Source organism: Physella acuta, unplaced genomic scaffold (assembly GCF_028476545.2).
Source record: "Physella acuta isolate Inbredline_101_S28 unplaced genomic scaffold, ASM2847654v3 ptg000028l, whole genome shotgun sequence".
Classification (NCBI taxonomy): Eukaryota; Metazoa; Mollusca; class Gastropoda; family Physidae; genus Physella; species Physella acuta.
In genome coordinates, this window is record NW_026731548.1 from 353,426 (window position 1) to 370,268 (window position 16,843).

The following is a 16,843-nucleotide window of genomic DNA, read 5'->3' on the forward strand; positions in this document are numbered from 1 at the left end:
TATACCCGCGCTCCCACATTACACATCGCCCTTCACCTTCGTGCACCCGGTGGAGGGGGGGGGGGGAATGCCCACCCACCTGCACCCTCACCAAAACATGGCCTATTTTCTGTGCACCTGGTTTAACGTCTTTCTTACACTGTGCTGCACGTTGTTAACTACCAACTACCGCACTAACTACTCCATTTACTACCGTATAAACTACCACTATAACTACCTCACTACCACACTGAATACCACACCAACTAAAGCACTAGCTACCCCATTTACTTAACTACCACAACTATCTTCCCCATTAACTACCACACTAACTACCTCACTTATTAACGAACAAACTACCCCAATAACTACTGCACTAACCGCTACACATTTACTTTAGTAAATTCTAGCAATAAGACGAAAAGATAAATAATTTTTAACTCGCCACAAGACTCGCTTCGTCTATGTGTATGGGGTTTATCGTGATCAAACAAAATGTTACTTTAAGGTTTCACAACAGGTTTAAACCCCTCACTTTAACCAACTGATCTATTTTCCTGGCAACTCAATGTCTAGACGACCTGCTCATGGATACATTGATCGATAGGCTTATTATTAGAATTAATTACAGCTGCAAGGAGTTTCAAATCTCTGATCTTGCACACTCTAATATAATTATCATTCCTTCTTTCAAGCTAACGACCCCCCCCCCCCCCATTCAACCCCTCTTCCCCCCCCCCCCCCCACACACACACACAAACATGAACAAAAAAACTTAAGATTATGGAAAGATTCATTAGCGCGTGGCAAGGTAGATATGTGTTGTTTTTTCTTTAGCCCCGGTTTTGAAGCTGTTTGGTTTAGTTAATTAAGTTTAATTATCCTAGATTAATTACGTTTAATTATCTGAGACTACGATACGAAATCAATCCTTGCTATGTTGAAGAAATTGATTTTGTGTCTAATAAGTTTTCTTAGTTCAGCTCCGACACATAATATATAGCCACGTATGGACCAGAATTAATCAAGCTAATTAAACAGAAAAACTTACAGGATGAAACGTGATTTATTTTAATTAATGTCTTTTTTTACGAAAGAACAAATATCTACATGTGTCTTATAAAAAAAACTCAGCATGTAATTAAGATACATTGGGGGACTTTCTTTTTTCTGACAGAATTGATGTCAAATACATCTTAATACAGGTTGGCAAATACATCTTAATACAGGTTGTCGATTAGTCAGCGCTATAGTAAAAATAAGGGTTAATAAGGGTTGGTAAAATAAAAAAAGCAAGCATTAGCATTTGTTTTAGTAGGTGGTTGCGTTGCAGACCCGCCTTTATAGGCCACGCCTTCATAAACCACGCCCCTATAAACCACGCCTTTATAAGCCCTAATTAGGCTATGCCCAGGTGACGGTACAGTGACGTAAAAGATACGATCAAATAAATTGTGGCCTTTAAAATCTATTTCTGGACACAACACACAGAAAAATTAAGTTAAATGTGCCTTGCGATCAGAAAAAGATTTGTCATCGTTTAATAACTCCGTATTGTGTTGGATCAATAACTGAGGACTCCCGTGTGTCATATTTATCTGGCCACCTAGTCCCGTGTGTCATATTTATCTGGCCACCTAGGGAGTGAGCCCTGGATTAACTTGCTACCTGCCACTCACAACTGTCGGCATCATACTGGGGAAGGGGATTAGATCGGCAAGAGATCCACGTCATTATCTCTACATTATCTCATTACACTAAAGTGTTACATTATCTCATTACAACAACACACTACATTATGCCATTGCATTATTTCACAGTTTTATATCACTACATTATCCCATTACATATCTCATTACATTATCTCATTACATTATCTCATTACACTAACGTGCTGCATTATCCCATTACATTATCTCACTACATTACCTCACTAATTTATCTCATTACATTATCTCATTACATTATCTCATTACATTATCTCATTACATTATCCCATTACATTATCTCTCTACATTATCTCACTTCATTATCTACAGACATCTTTAGTTGTTGTTTTTTTTATTTGTTTGTTCCTTAGTGTACTTTTTGCTGGTTTAACGTAGTACAAACTAGTGTAAAGAGAGTGCTACTGTACTATCTAAATTATATTCTAATGCCAATTTTCTGGCCAGTACATTCATGGTACCAGTAAAATGGTCTGAATGTGGTAATATGACCATCATCAGAGGTGGTGATAGCTTCACATGAAACTGGCCAATATTAGACTCTACTTCCCCTGCCTCATTTTGCTCATATCTTGAAAAAAGGCTTTACAATTATTATTTTTTAAACATTCATAAAATTACTATAAATCAAATCGATAGGTTAAAAATGCCCTATGAGTTTATAACTTCACTTGTATGTGCCAACATTTTTTCACTACAAAACTTGGTTGACAATGGTAGTGTAATCCTACAATGAACATACGATCACACTCAATCAGATTTGAGACCATTCCCAGATGTCCGGATGAATATTCCAGAGCTAATCTCGTCAGATCTTACACTTACCGCTAATCCTTCTGATGGTGCTACTCGGAATACCAATGTCAGATATTCTAGCACATACATTCCCTCACAACCCCCCTTTCCCCCCCCCCCCCCCCCACACACACAGAGACGTCTGGCTAGTCATTAGTAGGTCAGGTGAATAACTGTCTAGTAGAGGTCACTTGCGGTTGGAGGCTAAATTTAGCAACACTCTGTCATCGTAGTGGCTTGACGGTTGTCACATTGCCTGGAGGGAAATAGTCCAGTTCTTGTGGGAGACGTTAGGACATATGTATGTTTGTGTGTATGTATGTGTGTGTGTGGTTGCCTATCTGATTGTTGTTACTCTGTGTGTTTTTGTGTATATATGTGTGTATGTTAGTGTGTATAATACAAATGTCACATGTGTGAAATGAAAGGTCTATGCGTTTAGTCAAGTCATTGTATGTGAGTTACTGTGTAGAATTGTCAGTGTTTGTTGGTTAGCAAAGCTCAGTGTAAGTGGGTGTGGAATATTCACTGCATTTGAGCATGGAAGGTCATTTTGTGTACATGGAAGGTCAGTTTGTGTATATGGAAGGTCAGTTTGTGTATATGGAAGGTCAGTTTGTGTAGGTGTAAGGTAAGTTTGTGTACATGGAAGGTCATTTTGTGTACATAGAAGGTCAGTTTGTGTACATGGAAGGTCATTTTGTGTACATGGAAGGTCAGCTTGTGGATAAAGAGTATGGATATGCGAGCCATATAGTCCCAGATTGTATAACGTCCCTCCCCATCTAGATCTAGTTAAATTGTCGGCTTGACAAGCCGGCGACGGGTGAGCGAGTGTTAAAAAAGAGGCGTTGCTAGGTTCAGTGTAGCCCGACACAGTGATAACATGATGTGTCACCCCCACCCCCACCCCCGAAACACATTAACGTCCATTATCGATCTGTCACATTGATCATGGCCCCTGGTCTCCCGACACTGAGTGATGGAAGAATAATCTGCGGGCGTCTAGAACTTCTATCCCGAGATTATGATTTGTATCGCAAGATTGTGTCTAGAATTTGTATCCCAACATTGTGTCTAGAATAATTTGTATCGCAAGATTGTGTCTAGAATTTGTATCCCAACATTGTGTCTAGAATAATTTGTATCGCAAGATTGTGTCTAGAATTTGTATCCCAACATTGTGTCTAGAATAATTTGTAGCCCAAGATAGTGTCTAGAATTTAAATCACCAAGATGATTGTCTGGAGTCGGTATTGCCATGGTGATTCTCTAGAGTTTGAATCACCATGTGTGTGTCCAAAATGTGTGTAAAGACTGTTTAGAGTTTGCATTACCTAGTTTGTAAATAGAATTATTTCACTAATATTTTGTCTAGAATCTGTATCGCCAAGTTGATTGTCTAGATATCTGGGCGCCGAGATGATTGTCAAGATTCTGTATGGTCTATCCTGCTTAGCATATACTATGAGCCAGCTACCCTGCACTAACTATACTGAAAAAAGAATTGTCATATATAAAGCTCTGAGGTTTACTTGGTTTTTTTACTGCTGCATTACTCATAAAAGAAATTTTTAATTAAAAAAAAGATCTCTGGGTTAGATATAAATGCAAATCCAAACCCCACACAGAGAGTGTGAGCTCTCCATTATGTCATGAATCGTTACAGCTTCAGAGGACAAGGGCAATCATCATTACCGCCAATCAATACAAGTCTTACCACAGTAGACAAAATAAGAGCCGCATTGTATTGATCTTGTAGGGGAGAACAATGGGCTATTGAGAAATTGCACAATGATCTACTGAAACAAAGAGCTATTTAAACAGTGAACTGTTGTAAGGGAAAGAAAAAACTGACATTGATAGAACAAACGGTAGAAATATCTGCAGGTTGAAATGTCTGCAGGTTGAAATGTCTGCAAGTTGAAATGTCTGCAAGTTGAAATGTCTGCATGTTGAAATGTCTGCAAGTTGAAATGTCTGCAGGTTGAAATGTCTGCAAGTTGAAATGTCTGCAAGTTGAAATGTCTGCAGGTTGAAATGTCTGCAGGTTGAAATGTCTGCAAGTTGAAATGTCTGCAGGTTGAAATGTCTGCAGGTTGAAATTTCTGCAGGTTGAAATGTCTGCAAGTTGAAATGTCTGCAGGTTGAAATGTCTGCAGGTTGAAATGTCTGCATGTTGAAAAGTCTGCAGGTTGAAATGTCTGCAGGTTGAAATGTCTGCAGGTTGAAATGTCTGCAGGTTGAAATGTCTGCAGGTTGAAATGTCTGCAGGTTGAAATGTCTGCATGTTGAAATGTCTGCAGGTTGAAATGTCTGCAAGTTGAAATGTCTGCAGGTTGAAAAGTCTGCAGGTTGAAATGTCTGCAGGTTGAAATGTCTGCAGGTTGAAATGTCTGCAGGTTGAAATGTCTGCAGGTTGAAATCTCTGCAGGTACGAATGGGGCTAGAAACCTTCGACCCGGAGCTGTTAATAAACTGAATGAATAGGATTATCCCCCACGCCATCCATTATGTGGGTAAAGTTGTGTGTAATCAAAGTGTGCATGTACAATCCGCACTGGAACAGCAAACTCTCGACGCTGACTCCTAGAAATGCTGGCTGGTGCTGACTCCAATTTATCCCTGTAATATCCGTATCATAGCCTGACGCAGCAGCAAGACGCGTGACTCTGGGATGGCGCTATGCTCTGGGACATCAATTTTACAGCGAAATGGCAGTAAGCCAACTCTTATACGGTCAATTTGGTGGAGGGGGGGGGGCATCTCACAGTGTATCTTTGGGGAGGGGGCACACAGTGTTTATTTAAGAGATGGGGGGTACACCTCTTAGTGTTTATATGAGGGATGGGGGGTACACCTCTTAGTCTTACACTATGACTAGCACATGAAGGGATATCTTCAACCTGGGGGAGGGGGGGATTGATTAGGCCACAATGGTGATCTATTTATCAGTGTCAACCACTAAGTCACATGACCAAGAATTTAGGGTTATTAACGATGGGGTGGGTAGAGGAGGGTAAAGGTGGACGATGTTGTGGCAAGGGGTCAAAGGGCGGCTGTGGTGACAAGACCCAGTCTGTCTGTCTGGGGTTTGATGGGGGGGTCAAATGATACATGGGCGAGGGGGTGGGGTGAATGTACACTCATTTGTTGACCGATGTAGGATGTTCACTAATGTGTTGACAGATGTAGGATGTTCACTAATGTGTTGACCGATGTAGGATGTTCACTAATGTGTTGACAGATGTAGGATGTTCACTAATGTGTTGACAGATGTAGGATGTTCACTAATGTGTTGACAGATGTAGGATGTTCACTAATGTGTTGACAGATGTAGGATGTTCACTAATATGTTGACAGATGTAGGATGTTCACTAATGTGTTGACAGATGTAGGATGTTCACTCATCACTCATTTGTGACAGATGTAGGATGTTCACTAATGTGTTGACAGATGTAGAATGTTCACTAATGTGTTGACAGATGTAGAATGTTCACTCATTTGTTGACTGGTGAAGGGTTGGGACGGGGGAAGTAGACAAAGTACGATGAAATCTGTGAATTGTGATGATAATAATTGTGGCGAATGGAGGGTGAAAACAAAAGAGTGAGGGGGGTCGGGGGGTTCTTTATGTAATTTCTGGTCAGACATTGAGACAAATTAGCTCACAAATTAATTGTCTCACTTAATTGAGTAGTGTTATCTAATGGAGGCGAGCGAGTTGACGAGATTCCGTCCCCAATGTTGTTGACATGGAGTAAAAACGTGCTTTTTAGATTTAGACCGTAAAAAAAAATAAAAAATAAAAACTTAAGCCTAAAATTAATTTAGAAATTTTATATTTTTAGAATAAATGCTATAAAAGTTGCAAATCCAGAGAACTTGAAAATAATTTGTTGAGTTTAAGGCTACATTTCTATTTATTTTCATCAAGCCTAAGTTATAACCGGATGTTTCACTTTCGTAAGACAAATATTGATTGGCTGTACAGTAACTTAGTGATCGATAACTATTTGTTTACAAAACTTTGCAGATCAAGTTTTTAAATAACAATGCAAATTTAAAACCCCATGAACTAGTTTTCTATTTTTAGCTTACAATGTGTACAATAAAATCAATGGCGGCCTATCCAATAGCAGGATGCCATTGTTTATGTCGCCATTACACGTGAAAACCAAATTGTTTTTGCTTTTTTTTAAATTTTTATTTAGTTACCGAAAATATTATAAACATCAAATACATCCAATCTTTAGTAAAGTCCGAAAAAAACCAGATAGACAGGATTTTATAACCATATTTATTGTAACTACGCTGTGCATGATTTTTAAATGAATTTATACACCTCTCAAATACCTTTGAGACTTTTCTCGCTGGTGTCCATTGTTTGATATTGTATGAAACCCAGGTGTGGTAGATGAGTGACCCGTGTGCTAGGTGGGTGAGCAAACCTTCTTTGCATTTCAATTAAACGCGTCAGAATAAACTTAAAATTAGATTGTTGAGCGTGTTGTTCTAGAAAGTGTATAGAGGGTTAGTTCTATATTATCAGCATAAAAAATTAAACATTGAAAGATCGGCAAACTCTTCATATTTTTAATCAAAATGTATAACCGATTTAAGTGTATTACCAGCTTCCGCCTAATAATTAAACACGTTTTAACATCAGTTGATTACGTTTGGGGGAAAAACCTAATTAATTATTTTCATTGCATGCTTTTTGTGTAGATTTCTTCTTCGTAACGGGCATACTGTAGATTCACCTTCATAATTAATTAATACAGAGAATTAGAACAGCTCAACTCAAAGCTTATACAACATAGTTTGATTAAAGCACGCGTAATGTGAACGAAATGACCCCTATCAATTTTGCAAGCGTGCATCTTTTCTGTGTTCTACGTCACGGGGAAAGTGTCGCGCGAGCCAGCACGCCGAGGGGGAGGAGAGTATTTGCTGTGTCGCCTCGAGACGACCTACTCTCGCCGTGCTGCCGTCTGCGCTTGTTGTCGGTCAATAAGGTAAGAGATTGCTTCTGTTGTTATTTTAAAATCCGATCTATAAATCTCCGACGTTACTTTCTGTATCGTCGGCTGATCCGTTGTGTGATTGTGAAAGAAGGTTGATCCGTTCATTGGAGATGGCGTGTGGCGATATCCGAACCGGTGAATTTCTCTCTCGCTCCCCCGTCTTTCACTCCGTTTGTTCCGTAACCTGCATTAGCCCTGTCTGTCTGCTTTTGTCTAGACTCTTCTGTTGTTATGGAGAGTGGGCTTTTCTTTTAGTGCTGACGTAGAGTCTATATAATTCATCTAGATTTAGATCTAGACCAGATTCTAGATCTATATCAAAACTGTTTACCCTATATTTTTTCGATAGAGATTTTTTAAAGTCTATTAAAGATTTGAAAAATAAGTTTATTTTGTAAAAAACAAAAACAAAAAACGTTGAAAACTCTTATTAATTATTTTTTTAAATTAATATTTTATGCCCATTCGGTGATCATTCATTATTGTTGATATTTTTCATAAACTTTTTTTTTCTTTTTTCTACAATTTTGTTCTTTTGAGTAGACATACAAAGTTAATTCAAATTAAAACAAAAACTAAAAATATGTTGGATATTTTTTTTTTTTACTTTGAGGCTTTTTGTATTGAAATAAATCAGGTCGACATGTTGCGCTGACGCATCCCATTTGTAAGAGAAGCTGTGATTGGCTACTATGTAATTATGGCCACTCATAATTGTTCCCTACGCCCTTCTCACTCTAGTGTTGAATATCACCATGAACTACTGAAATCCGGATGTCCCGAGTTCGGATCCCGGACTTGAGTCAGCAGGGTGTCCTGAGTCCACTCAGCGCTGATGGGTACCTTACCCAAGTTAGGGAAAGTAAAGGCGGATGCGCACAGAACTAGCCAGACTATCACATAAACAGCTGGACTCTACTTCATCTGCCCCATTGACCTCCGTATTCCATAAAGTAACTTACTCTACGGGATGATCTAGTTAAGGCTATCGTCTTTACATTAGTAAAACAAAGCGTGAGTCCATTAGATACCTTTACTAAATATTAAGAAGCGACTCACTCTTTTCTTTATAGTTATTTAAATAGAAGTGCATTATTATACATTAAAAGAAAATCAGTTATTTTCTCGTTTTTAATGCATAGTTATATAAAAGCTTGTTATTAAAACGTTTATGCATTTTTTTAAATAGTTGTAGGCCGATGCCCAGAGGCACAGTGAGGGGGGGGGGGGGGGGTGGGGGGGGCGGCAGGGGGTACATATGTCACCGGGCGCCGACCTTAGGGGGGCGCCAAAATGGGTTGTAAAAACAAATTAAAATCTCATTTTAGCTGCAGTTTTGCATTATAAATATAATACCGATGCCATTAGAAGATGACGTAGGCTAAATACAAGGGTTTTCCAAATAATCATGACAACATTTTACTACCATAAAGTTATTCGCCATGCTAAACATATTTTAGTCGGGGCTTTCCAAACGTGACATCACTTGTGAGATTTCCCAAAAAAACATCGTGAAACCTTCGATACGGATGTAAAAATCTTTGGGTGAAACTATCACATGTCGGTTTTTTTACACATTTCTTCATTGTGGACATCTTTGGGTGAAACTATCATATGTCGGTTTTTACGCATTTCTTCATTGTGGACATTTTTCTGTAAAACGCTATATATTGTCATGATCCCCCCCCCTTACTAACTCCAGAATCTCGCATTCCCTAAAAAATTTTGATCATTCCCCTCTCCCTACCCTGACAGGTGTTTGATCGAAACTTAAAAAACAAACATTTCGATTTGAACCCCCCCCTCAAACTTTCGATTTGCACCCCCCTCAAACTTTCAATTTATTTTTCCAACCCATTTTGGCGCCCCTAAGGTCGGTCGGCGCCCGGGGACATATGCCCCCCGTAACCATAAAGCCCCTCATGCATGCTGAATACTTTAACGGGGTTTTCCGTTTATAGAAGTCTCAATTTTCTTGGGAATACTCGGCTTGTCGGTGTGACACTATTCATTACTTAGATTTGATAATACTATGATACTATCATACCAAGAACAGTTTACTGTTGTTATTAAGTATCAAATGCCAATCGGCCTTAGTCATACTGTTTTTATTATAATCAAGCACAGTTTACTGTTGTTGTTTTTCACTATCAAATGCACTTTAAAAGTAGATTTGACAAACCTCGATAAGCCGCTTACAGCTAGTAGAAGCGTGTGGTGTTGTGCGTAAACAATATTTGGATAATGTAAACAAAATATTATAATGTAAACAAAGTATTATAATGCAAACAAAGTACGACAAAGTACGACAATGTAAGCAAAATATGACAATGTAAACAAAGTATGACAATGTAAGGAAAGTACGACAATGTGAAAAAGTATGACAATGTAAACAAAGTATGACGTCGTAAGCAAAGTATTATAAAGTAAACAATGTATAAAAAATGTAAACAAAGTATAATACTGTAAACAGTGTAATATAATGTAAACAAATAATAACAATGTAAACAAAGTACGACAATGTAAACAAAGTATAACAAAGTATCTATCTTCTATATATATATAATTCTCTTCTGGGAGTCGTTAGAAAACAAGCTGCAAGCGCGCCTTGCAGTCCCCTCTCTTCCTCTCTATCGCTACTGTGGAATTCACAAATTATGAATTACTGAAAAGTAGAAAAAACAACTAAAAAGCGGCGTATGATACACCGCGGGTCGGCTCGTGGCAATTTAAACCAAGTATGACAATATAAACAAAGTACGCTAGACAAAGTATGACCATGTAAAATGTCAGCGTGCTGCAATTGGTAGGGGTACACGAGTTGAAGCCCTCGAGAAAATATTTTTGGATTAACTTCGTTTATCTGCAGTTTAAAAAAAATTATTACCGGCTCATAAACGCTTTTTATTCAATTTATGTTATTAATGCTTGTTTTATTTTTATGCCATCACGACTGCTGACCCGAAAGTCTCGAGTTTGAATCCCGGCTCGAGCCCTTCGTATGTCCTTCAGTTTGACCATCTCTTACGGAACCTGACTCACTATATGGGAATTAAAAGCGACATAACGCTGACCATACAATCATGTTATATACTGAGGTCACAGAAATAGGTGACCTCTCTTCATTAATGTTGTCCCACTTGTCGTTTTGTTGTACGTGCACACCATGCTAAACATAGGGCCCTACGTATTTAGTTGGGTTTTGTTGCACTATGTTTTAGTGCAACAATGTTGGACGTTTTGACAGTAAAGTGCCAGGTGTGTACTGTAGGTATCACCAGTCGTCATCATCATCACTGTCATCCTTAGAACTACAACACCATCATCATCACCACATCATCCTGAGCACTGCATCACCAGCCACCATCATCGCTGTCAGCATCACCACTACATCACCAGCCACCATTACGACATCATCACCACTACATCAACAGCCACCATTACCACATCATCATCACCACTACATCACCAGCCGCCATTACCACATCATCCTCACCACTACATCAACAGCCACCATTATCGCTGTCAGCATCACCACTACATCACCAGCCGCCATAACCACATCATCCTCACCACTACATCACCAGCCACCATTACGACATCATCACCACTACATCACCAGCCACCATTACCACATCATCCTCACCACTACATCACCAGCCACCATTACGACATCATCACCACTACATCACCAGCCACCATTACCACATCATCCTCACCACTACATCACCAGCCACCATCGTCGCTGTCAGCATCACCACTACATCACCAGCCACCATTACCACATCATCACCACTACATCACCAGCCACCATTACGACATCATCACCACTACATCACCAGCCACCATCATCGCTGTCAGCATCACCACTACATCACCAGCCACCATCATCGCTGTCAGCATCACCACTACATCACCAGCCACCATTACCACATCATCCTCACCACTACATCACCAGCCACCATCGTCGCTGTCAGCATCACCACTACATCACCAGCCACCATTACCACATCATCACCACTACATCACCAGCCACCATTACGACATCATCACCACTACATCACCAGCCACCATTACCACATCATCCTCACCACTACATCACCAGCCACCATCATCGCTGTCAGCATCACCACTACATCACCAGCCACCATTACCACATCATCCTCACCACTACATCACCAGCCACCATCGTCGCTGTCAGCATCACCACTACATCACCAGCCACCATTACCACATCATCACCACTACATCACCAGCCACCATTACGACATCATCACCACTACATCACCAGCCACCATTACCACATCATCCTCACCACTACATCACCAGCCACCATTATCGCTGTCAGCATCACCACTACATCACCAGCCACCATTACCACATCATCACCACTACATCACCAGCCACCATTACGACATCATCACCACTACATCACCAGCCACCATTACCACATCATCCTCACCACTACATCACCAGCCACCATTATCGCTGTCAGCATCACCACTACATCACCAGCCACCATCATCGCTGTCAGCATCACCACTACATCACCAGCCACCATTACCACATCATCCTCACCACTACATCACCAGCCACCATTACGACATCATCACCACTACATCACCAGCCACCATTACCACATCATCCTCACCACTACATCACCAGCCACCATTACGACATCATCACCACTACATCACCAGCCACCATTACGACATCATCACCACTACATCACCAGCCACCATTACCACATCATCCTCACCACTACATCACCAGCCACCATTACCACATCATCCTCACCACTACATCACCAGCCACCATTACCACATCATCCTCACCACTACATCACCAGCCACCATTACCACATCATCCTCACCACTACATCACTACCATCCACAGCACGACATTACCGCCACCATCACCATCACCACATCCTCCTCACCACTACATCACCACTGTCATTATCAGAACCACATCACTAGTCTGTATCATCGCAGTCTTGCAGCAAACAAGTTCTCTCACAAACTTGATGAACTTTCTATATTAAACTTTCGACTGATGGCAAACTTAAATACTAACTGTAACGTGTCTCCTACATTATACCGCTATCATTTCTTCTTAACATATCTTTTAACCCAGCGTCTTGCTTGATGGGGGAAATACAATTCAAACAAAATGGTTTTGTAACCGTTTTATGCAACAGGAAAATATTGCTTAGACATGTAATAGATTAGATATAATTCCCTGAATCAAAGAGTTTCAGCCGAGTGTGACAGTGTAGGCTTTTAGTAGTTAAGTTCACGATATCCAGTCATGCGTCACACAAGCTAAGCATAGATGGCAATGGGAACATGAAGGCATTAATTTAATTCATTTGGGAGCAGCTGTTGACTTTATATTGAGCTATTTTTAGCAACAACCGCGGGTAGCTATAGTTAGTTTGTATTTTGTTTTATTTAGATCCGTCATGTTTTTCTCGCGTGTTGAGTGAGGCCGTACTAAAATCACGAACTCACGACCACAGTAAAAATGTATTTGCTGTCGAGATTTTGACGCAGTGCTAAAAAAAAACGTTAGCTCCCTTAGATGTAGACCAGGGGTTCCCAACCTTTTTTACTCTAGAGCACATTCTAAAATATCGATAGGGTGGCGGGCACCACCTATTTTAAATCGACAAACTCCATCCAGAGGCGTAGCGACCCTTCCCGTCACCCGGGGACAAAACTAACTTGCAACTCCCCCCCCCCCTCAAATTTTCGATTTGCACCCCCCTTCAAATTTTCGATTTGCAACCCCCCCCCCCCCCCCCCCCCTCAAACTTTCGATTTCCATTCCCTTCAACCTTTCAATAATGTTTATGAAAAAAATTCTGTCTCAGTCAATATTGTGAGAGGCGGGCACATACGAATCAATCGGCGGGCGCCATGGCGTCCGCGGACACGGGGTTGGGAACCCCTGATGTAGAAAGTTAACCAGTTCTTCCCAAGGTACCAAATCTTACTTCAGGTCCATAAAGTATAGCCTTGGTCGTGGTCCCCACCTGGACTGCCCTGTGTAGCCCTTGTGTGTGGTCTGGTCCAGTGTTCCTTCCAGACTTTTTTCTCCGAGGGGGGTGGGGGGAGACACTTGATTGGGGGGGGGGAGCATGTCTTCTATATAAATTCCATTTTGTTCCGTGGGAGGGGGAAGTCTTTCTTCGGGGGGAGGGGGGAGGGGCGGAGATGCCTGGAAGAAAATCTGGTCTGGTCCTAGAATCCACACCATCATCATCACCACATCGCTCTGAGCACTACATCGCCAGCCACCAACACCACAGCCATCCTCAACACCACAATAGACTATACCACCAGTCGCGATCACCAGCACAACTGCTATCATCAGCACTGCATCACCAGCCACCACCACCACATCATCCAAAGCACTGCATCACCAGCCACCAGCACAACTGTTATCCTCAGCACTACATTACCAGCCGCCACCATCACCACTGTCATTCTTAGCACCATATTACCAGTCTGTATCATCGCAGTCTGGCAGCAAACAATTTCTCTCACAAACTTGATGAACTTTCTATATTAAACTTTCGACGGATGGCAAACTTAAATACCAACTGTTGCGTGTCTCCTATCATATGTTCCTAACATATCTTTTAACCCAGCGTCTTGCTTGATGGGTGAAATACAATTCAAACAAAATGGTTTTGTAATCGTTTTATGCAACAGGAAAATATTGCTTAGACATGTAATAGATTAGATATAATTCCCTGAATCAAAGAGTTTCAGTGGAGTATGACAGTGAAGCCTTTTAGTAGTTAAGTTCACGATATCCAGTCATGCGTCACACAAGCTAAGCATAGATGGCAATGGAACATGAAGGCACCTATTTAATTCATTTGGGAGCAGAGGTTAACCTTAAATGGAGCTATTTAAGCAAAAACGGCGGGTAGCTGTAGTTAGGCCATGGTTTGCATTATGTTTTATTTAGTTCACAACTGCCATCCTCAGCACTACATCACCAGCCACAATCACCACTGCCATCCTCAGCACTACAATAGACTACACCACCAGTCGCCATCACCATCATCACTGTCAACCTCAGCAGTTTATCCAGAGGCGTAGCGACCCTTCCCGGCGCACGGGGACAAACTGTCGATTTGCACCCCTCCCCTCAAACTTTTGATTTGCACCCCCATCAAACTTTCGATTTTGCACCCCCCCCCAAACTTTTTATTTCCACCCCCTTCAAACTTCCGATTACTTTTTCCAACCCATTTTGGCGCCCCCTAAGGTCGGTGCCCGGGGACCTATGTCCCCCCCCCCCCCCCATCGCTACGCCTCTGAGTTTATCACCAGCCACCATCACCACTGTCGTTCTTAGCACCACATCACCAGTCTTTATCATCGCAGTCTTGCAGCAAACAAGTTCTCTCACAAACTTGATGAACTTTCTATATTAAACTTTCGACTTCTGGCAAACTTAAATACCAACTGTTGCGTGTCTCCTATCATATGTTCCTAACATATCTTTTAACCCAGCGTCTTGCTTGATGGGTGAAATACAATTCAAACAAAATGGTTTTCGCATGAACCAGCATGTTAACGATGTCAAAGTTCCTTGACATTTTATTTCTTCACGCCAAATGCCATTCCCCACTCGACAACAAATCACCAACGAGCTGGAGTATGTCATGTTATATTTATGCCTTTCTTGTCTACACCACTGATAAAAATAGTGTCTGCTGTAGAGAAAAGCCTTGACATAGAGACGAATGCAAGTAAAAAACATTTTTAAAGGGTTACGGATTAATTAAATCTACGAAATGCCATTGCATTTAAAATAAACTTCATGTAGATTTATACTCATTGTATACATTCGTTTTTACAAGCTTTTATTTAACTCACTTCCTCTGTCGTCAGTCGTCAGTCGTCAGTCTAGACGGAAACGCAGGAGTGAAAATTCGGATAGTTCTACTTGACCGACACGATTCACAGTTGGCACGTGGGTCAAGACATGAAGACAATGCAATCTGAAACTAAATTTGACTTAATTGGATGCCTAATTGATTTTTTATGAATTAATTAAAATTTGGACCGAATTAGTAGGCATGTCTAGCCAACCACACCACACGCGTCATCAATAGCTGCGCCATCACGACCACGTAATGGCTGCGTTCAAAAACCATTGCGCGCCTACTGAACGTGATATTCAGTAGGCGCGCAATGGTTTTTAGTCATGTAACTCTATTGTAGATAAAACATGTAAAGTACTGAAAAAAAAATTCATAAAAAACGTTTTAATAACAAGCTTTTATGTAATGATGCACTAAAAAGTAGAAAATAAATTATAGACTACTATTTAAATAACTATAAAGAAAAGCGTGGGTCACTTTAGTATCTATTGGATACCTTTACTAATGTTAAGGAAGACACCCACGCTTTTCTTTATAGTTATTTAAATAGTAGTCTATAATTTATTTTCTACTTTTTAGTGCATCATTACATAAAAGCTTGTTATTAAAACGTTTTTTATGAATTTTTTTACAAGCTTTTATTTAACTCACTTCCTCTGTCGACAGTCTGTCTGTCTAGACGGAAACGCAGGAGTGAAAATTCGGACAGTTCTACTTGACCGATACGATTCACAGTTGGCACGTGGGTCAAGACATGAAGACAATGCAATCTGAATCTAAATTTGACTTAATTGGATGCCTAATTAATTTTTTATGAATTAATTAAAATTTGGACCGAATTAATAGGCATGTCTAGCCAACCACACCACACGCGTCATCACCTTCAATAGCTGCGCCATCACGTAATGGCTGCGTTCAAAAACCATTGCGCGCCTACTGAACGTGATGTTCAGTAGGCGCGCAATGGTTTTTAGTCATGTAACTCTATTGTAAATAAAACATGTAAAGTACTGAAAAAAAATTCATAAAAAACGTTTTAATAACAAGCTTTTATGTAATGATGCACTAAAAAGTAGAAAATAAATTATAGACTACTATTTAAATAACTATAAAGAAAAGCGTGGGTGTCTTCCTTAACATTAGTAAAGGTATCCAATAGATACTAAAGTGACCCACGCTTTTCTTTATAGTTATTTAAATAGTAGTCTATAATTTATTTTCTACTTTTTAGTACATCATTACATAAAAGCTTGTTATTAAAAAGTTTTTTATGAATTTTTTTTACAAGCTTTTATTTAACTCACTTCCTCTGTCGACAGTCTGTCGTCAGTCTAGATGGAAACGCAGGAGTGAAAATTCGGACAGTTCTACTTGACCGATACGATTCACAGTTGGCACGTGGGTCAAGA

General features: G+C 40.3%; 1 protein-coding gene across 2 annotated transcripts in view; it reads left to right on the top strand.

The window, feature by feature from the left end:
* Positions 1–7,442: 7,442 nt before the first annotated feature.
* LOC131941202 (uncharacterized) overlaps positions 7,443–16,843 on the top strand; it is a 47,467-nt gene continuing 38,066 nt past the window's right edge. For both annotated transcript variants that reach the window (XM_059300272.1, XM_059300306.1), the window contains exon 1: positions 7,443–7,519. The gene's annotated coding sequence lies outside the window, so the exon portion shown is untranslated. The remainder of the gene's footprint in view (positions 7,520–16,843) is intronic.